The sequence below is a fragment of the Heptranchias perlo genome, chromosome 2 (genome assembly GCF_035084215.1).
Source record: "Heptranchias perlo isolate sHepPer1 chromosome 2, sHepPer1.hap1, whole genome shotgun sequence".
Classification (NCBI taxonomy): domain Eukaryota; kingdom Metazoa; phylum Chordata; class Chondrichthyes; order Hexanchiformes; family Hexanchidae; genus Heptranchias; species Heptranchias perlo.
In genome coordinates this window covers 131,854,273-131,860,272 of record NC_090326.1, presented here as the reverse complement: position 1 = coordinate 131,860,272, position 6,000 = coordinate 131,854,273, and the positions used below count along the sequence as shown (strand labels likewise).

The 6,000-nt window shown below is 41.9% G+C and overlaps 1 long non-coding RNA gene across 1 annotated transcript in view; it reads right to left on the bottom strand.

Annotated features, from left to right (window-relative positions):
- Window positions 1-305: 305 nt before the first annotated feature.
- Window positions 306-6,000, bottom strand: part of LOC137334358 (uncharacterized) — a 94,447-nt gene continuing 88,752 nt past the window's right edge. The window contains exons 2-3 of the long non-coding RNA XR_010966128.1: window positions 1,111-1,326; window positions 306-873 (exon numbers count right to left, since the gene is read on the bottom strand). This is a non-coding gene — a long non-coding RNA (uncharacterized lncRNA). The remainder of the gene's footprint in view (window positions 874-1,110; window positions 1,327-6,000) is intronic.

Sequence of the window (6,000 nt, the reverse complement as noted above, 5' to 3'; positions counted from 1 at the left end):
GAAGAGCATGTATCCTTGCCTGCAGAGGAAAAAGAGAAATGGAGGAGGTGGAAGAAGAGGAAGAGCAGCTGGAAGACAAGGAAGAAGAGGTGGCCCCGGCTGACGCCAGACAAACTTGTGTGCAAGGACTGTTTGACCAGACTTTACATAAAAAGAGGCCCTACAACTCCAACATGAACAATTCTATGGTCCTCTCTGCCTTCACTACCATCCCTACATATTTGCCTTCACCATCAATAGTCATATATTCCTTCTGGCCAAGAAACTATTGACCAAATATTCCAAGAAAGGTCCAATCCAATCAGTTTATTTTTCTATTCCATATATTTGTGTCTGCATCAACATTGGCTTTCTTGGTGCTTACCGTTGGTGATAGTGTAGGGTGTGTATAGTTTACTTCCCCATCTCCTGCTTCTTCCATGTGTCACTTCAGTGGGAGGAGCAAGCACAGGGACACACTTGCTGCTCCTCAAAGGGGACCCTATTTGTGGCCTGTGGTGAATGTCCTGTTTTTTCTGGATCACGAGATGGCCTTGCCAATATTGTCAGAACCTCGGTGTCTGCTCTGGTTGATAGCTGTTTACCCCACTTTTCTGTAGTCCTCAGCGAATGATATTCCCATGTTTGAGTAGCCTGCTGATACTTACTATCTAGATTCACATGTGAAGAATGCATACTTGGTCGAGATATTGGAGAGTTGTCAGCAGACATGGAACCATAGGGTAGGTTTTATGAATTTTCATTCTCAGCATGGGGCTTCATGTACCGGAAGCACATATCGGGAATTGGGATGTAGAGATCAGTGTACCCTGTAGAATTTCCATCCAGTTTAATTTGTGCAATCCAACCTTACATTCCATCATGAGTCAGTACCTTCAGGAGAGGAAGGACAAAAATGAGATAAAATGAAAAAAGAGTGTAAACCAGTGCATACTCTGAGCACAGACGCAAAGTTGTTCTTTTGGCATCAAATAGATGGCTTCCTGTACAAAATATAACAGGAGCTGACCAATCTTTTCAGCTCTGATTTTCTATTATTAGTCAGATATTAGTTATTTTCTTGGATCTGATAAAGGGATAATTTAAGGACGGAATTTTTGCTTTGTTTACCAGTCAAATTTTAAGTGGTTAAGGACTGAGTATCCAGATCTTCCTTCTCAGTCACTTCTTCAACAGATATCTTAGTTTTCAACGAAAATGTGGCACTTGCTCCTCCAGCATCTGCAGATTTAAATGATCCTGGACTCACATGAAGAATGGGTTCTTGGAGGAGGTACATTCGGGCCTGTGGTGCCTGTGGATCTGTATCCCAGCAAGAAGCCACGCCTTCAGGAGAGGAGGGGAGAAAAGGAAGGAAAAGATTACATTTGAAAACATTCAATTTGATAGGTTAGCATTTAGTTCGAAGTTGCTTGCTTGTTCACCAATAGTAACTGAAATGCAGTGTTTAATCAGGGTTATTTTGTGCAATCCAGAAAAATTATCATTCTTCTTGCCAGGGAGCAAAGGTAGGTTGTGACACCAACCAATCACAGCTTTATAAAAATAATAATAATCTCACTTCTCTATGACTTATTACTAACGATCGGGTCGAATCAAAGATATATCTTTAAGATCCTACATGGCAGATGGAGAGAAATATTGTTCCTGTAAGGTAATTATTTTTCCCTCTTGCTAGCAGCCAGATGAAGACTGCTCCTCTCTCTGGAGATTCAGGTGAGGTTGTGACCGCCTGTAATGGCAAGTAGAAAGAAATATTTCGCACATTAGGCAGTATAGTCAGGAACATAACCATTCCTGTCACAGTGATGAAGGAAAACATTAGTTACCCGTGGGAGAGTAATAAGGTGGATGCAGATGTAGAAACTGCCTCTTCCTCTTCCACATAGTATCTTCTCTTTGTTAGTGTACTAAATTGAATATTTGGGAGTCGAACTCTTTGATTATTCATTGCCTTTTACATTTGAGGTAATTTTGACAAGCCGCAGTCTCGCGATGGAGCCCTGCGAGACTAGAGTGAAGGTTGAAGTGTTGGCCCTCTAGCTGTATCTATTAATTTAGTTTTGTTAACACAAAATGCTATATGATAAACATTTTAGAATACTTCAGAATTTTGTAATCAATCAACAGAATATATTAGAGAAACTGATTAACAGTAAACATAACTAATAAATGTAGTACAGGTTCTATCCTTTACAAGGTTAGCTACCAACATGAGCATTGCATTAAGCCCTTGTTTGAGGGATTTGAACCTTACATTTATCCAAATTATCTCAGTAATATGACAGCATGATTGCTTTCTAATGGTCAGTAACAGTTTTGTGCGTGATTTTCCCAGTCATTAACTTCTAAGGATCAGTTCCAAAATATATTCAGATTGCCTCGTGCTTTGAATCAAAAATGTTCATTTTCAGTTGAGTGTATTTATTTTCTGTTGTGTTTATGTTCTAAGTCTATTTTCTAATATTAATAGGAAAACCGAGGGGGAATTACAATGGAGGGGATAGTGACGAAATACATTGGCCTGCAAATTACATTCAGTGATGGTATTGTATAAACAATTAACATGCTCCTCTCTCCACTGTTTTAACAGAGGTATTAACCTGCCTATTAAGCACTCATATTATAACATTGGTCACAGTAATTTCATGGTTATCATAACAAAGACACAAGTCAATAACGCCCCTGTGACAGTATCAGTAAATCATGTCACAGAGAGATGGACAAGTTGTATAACAGCATGAGCTTCAACACTCAGGATGGCTGTAATAGCAGTACAGGTATGAGACAATGGTTTACTGATCTAGAAAACAATAAATATGAATAAATTAATTTCTGACTAGACATGCAAAGCAACATTTCACTTGTGCTTTGGGAACACATACAAACGTAAGCACAAGCACACACTTAGAAGCACAAACAAACACACAAGCCTGCACACACACAAACACAGCATTTGCAATAAGGTAGATGAATTAACCGCGCCGATAGATATTAACGATTATGATATAGTTGCGATTATGGAGACATGGCTGCAGGGTGACCAAGGATGGGAACTGAACATCCAGGGGTATTCAATATTTAGGAAGGACAGGCAAAAAGGGAAAGGAGGTGGGGTAGCGTTGTTGGTAAAGGAGGAAATCACGTGTGGAATCTGTATGGGTGGAGCTAAGAAAGACCAAGGGGCAGAAAACATTGGTGGGGGCTGTCTATAGGCCCCCAAACAGTAGTGGAGATGTAAGGGAGGGCATTAAACAGGAAATTAGAGACACATACAAGAAGGGTACAACTATAATCATGGGTGACTTTAATCTACATGTAGATTGGTCAAACCAAAGTAGCAATAATACTGTGGGGGAGGAATTCCTGGAGTGTGTACATGATGGATTTCTAGACCAACACGTTGAGGAACCAACTAGAGAACAGGCGATCCTAGACTGGGTTTTGTGCAATGAGAAAGGATTAATTAACAATCTTGTTGTGTGGAGCCCCTTAGGGAAGAGCGACCATAACATGATAGAATTCCTCATTAAGATGGAGAGTGAAGTAGTTGAATCCGAAACTAGGGTCCTGAATCTAAATAAAGGAAATTACGAAAGTATGAGGTGCGAGTTGGCTATGATAGATTGGGGAACTTTACTAAAAGGGATGACGGTGGATAGGCAATGGCTAATATTTAAAGAACGTGTGCAGGAATTACAACAATTCTTCATTCCTGGCTGGAGCAAAAATAAAACAGGAAAGGTGACTCAACCGTGGTTACAAAATAAATTAGGGATAGTATTAGATCCAAAGAGGAGATATATAAAATTGCCAGAAAAAGAGGCAAGCCTGAGGATTGGGAGCAGTTCAGAATTCAGCAAAGGAGGACAAAGAGATTGATTAAGAGGGGAAAAATAGAGTATGAGAGTAAACTAGCAGGGAACATAAAAACTGAATGTAAAAGCTTTTATAAATATGTCAAGAGAAAAAGATTAGTGAAGACAAATGTAGGTCCCTTACAGTCAGAAATGGGGGAAATTATAATGGGGAACAAAGAAATGGCAGAACAATTAAACACATACTTTGGTTCTGTCTTCATAAAGGAGGACACAAATACCTGCCAGAAATGTTAGGGAACCAAGGGTCTAGTGAGAGGGAGGAACTGAAGGAAATCAGTATTAGTAAAAAAATAGTGCGAGGGACATTAATGGGGCTAAAGGCTGACAAATCCCCAGGGCCTGATAATCTACATCCCAGAGTACTAAAGGAAGTGGCCCTGGAAATAGTGAATGCATTGGTCATCATCTTCCAAAATTCTATGGACTTTGGAACAGTTCCTACAGATTGGAGGGTGGCAAATGTAACCCCACTATTTAAAAAAGGAGGGAGAGAAAAAATAGGGAATTACCAACCAGTTAGCCTAACATCAGTAGTGGGGAAAATGCAAGAGTCTATTATAAAAGATGTGATAACAGAACACTTGGAAGGCATTAACGGGATTGGACAAAGTCGGCATGGGTTTATGAAAGGGAAATCATGCTTAACAAATCTACTGGAGTTTTTTGAGGATGTAACTAGTAGAATAGATAGGGGAGAACCAGTGGATGTGCTGTATTTGGATTTTCAGAAGGCTTTTGATAAGGTCCCACACAAGAGGTTAGTGTGCAAAATTAAAGCACATGGGATTGGGGGGAGTATACTGGCATGGATTGAGAATTGGTTGACAGACAGGAAACAGAGAGTAGGAATTAATTGGTCTTCTTCCGGGTGGCAGGCAGTGACTAGTGGGGAACCGCAGGGATCAGTGCTTGGGCCCCAGCTATTCACAATATATATCAATGATTTGGATGAGGGAACTAAATGTAACATTTCCAAGTTTACAGACGACACAAAGCTGGGTGGACTGTGAGCTGTGAGGAGGATGCAAAGAGGCTCCAATGTGATTTAGACAAGTTGGGTAAGTGGGCAAGAACATGGCAGATGCAGTATAACGTGGATAAATGTGAGGTTATCCACGTTGGTTGTAAAAACAGAAAGACAGATTATAATATGAATGGTGATAGATTGGGAAAAAGGGAGGTGCAACGAGATCTGGGTGTCCTTGTACACCAGTCGCTGAAAGCGAGCATTCAGGTGCAGCAAGCAGTTAGGAAGGCGAATGGTATGTTGGCCTTCATTGCAAAAGGATTTGAGTACAGGAGCAGGGATGTCTTACTGCAGTTATACAGGGCCTTGGTGAAACCACATCTGGAGTATTGTGTGCAGTTTTGGTCTCCTTATCTGAGGAAGGATGTCCTTGCCATGGAGGTAGTGCAATGAAGGTTTACCAGACTGATTCCTGGGATGGCAGGACTGAGGTATGAGGAGAGACTGGGTCGACTAGGCCTATATTCACTAGAGTTTAGAAGAATGAGAGGTGATCTCATCGAAACATATAAAATTCTAACAGGACTAGACAGACTAGTTGCAGGGAGGATGTTCCCGATGGCTGGGGAGTCCAGAACCAGGGGTCACAGTCTCAGGATACGGGGTATTTTTAAAAATTCATTCATGGGAAGTGGGCGTCGCTGGCAAGGCCGGCATTTATTGCCCATCCCTAATTGCCCTTGAGAAGGCGGTGGTGAGCCGCCTTCTTGAACCGCTGCAGTCCAGGTGGTGAAGGTTCTCCCACAGTGTTGTTAGGAAGGGAGTTCCAGGATTTTGACCCAGCGACGATGAAGGAATGGCGATATATTTCCAGGTCGGGATGGTGTGTGACTTGGAGGGGAACATGCAGGTGGTGTTGTTCCCATGTACCTGCTGCTCTTGTCCTTCTAAGTGGTAGAGGTCGCGGGTTTGGGAGATGCTGTCGAAGAAGCCTTGGCGAGTTGCTGCAGTGCATCCTGTGGATGGTACACACTGCAGCCACTGTGCGCCAGTGGTGAAGGGAGTGAATGTTTAGGGTGGTGGATGGGGTGCCAATCAAAGGGGCTGCTTTGTCCTGGATGGTGTTGAGCTTCTTGAGTGTTGTTGGAGCTG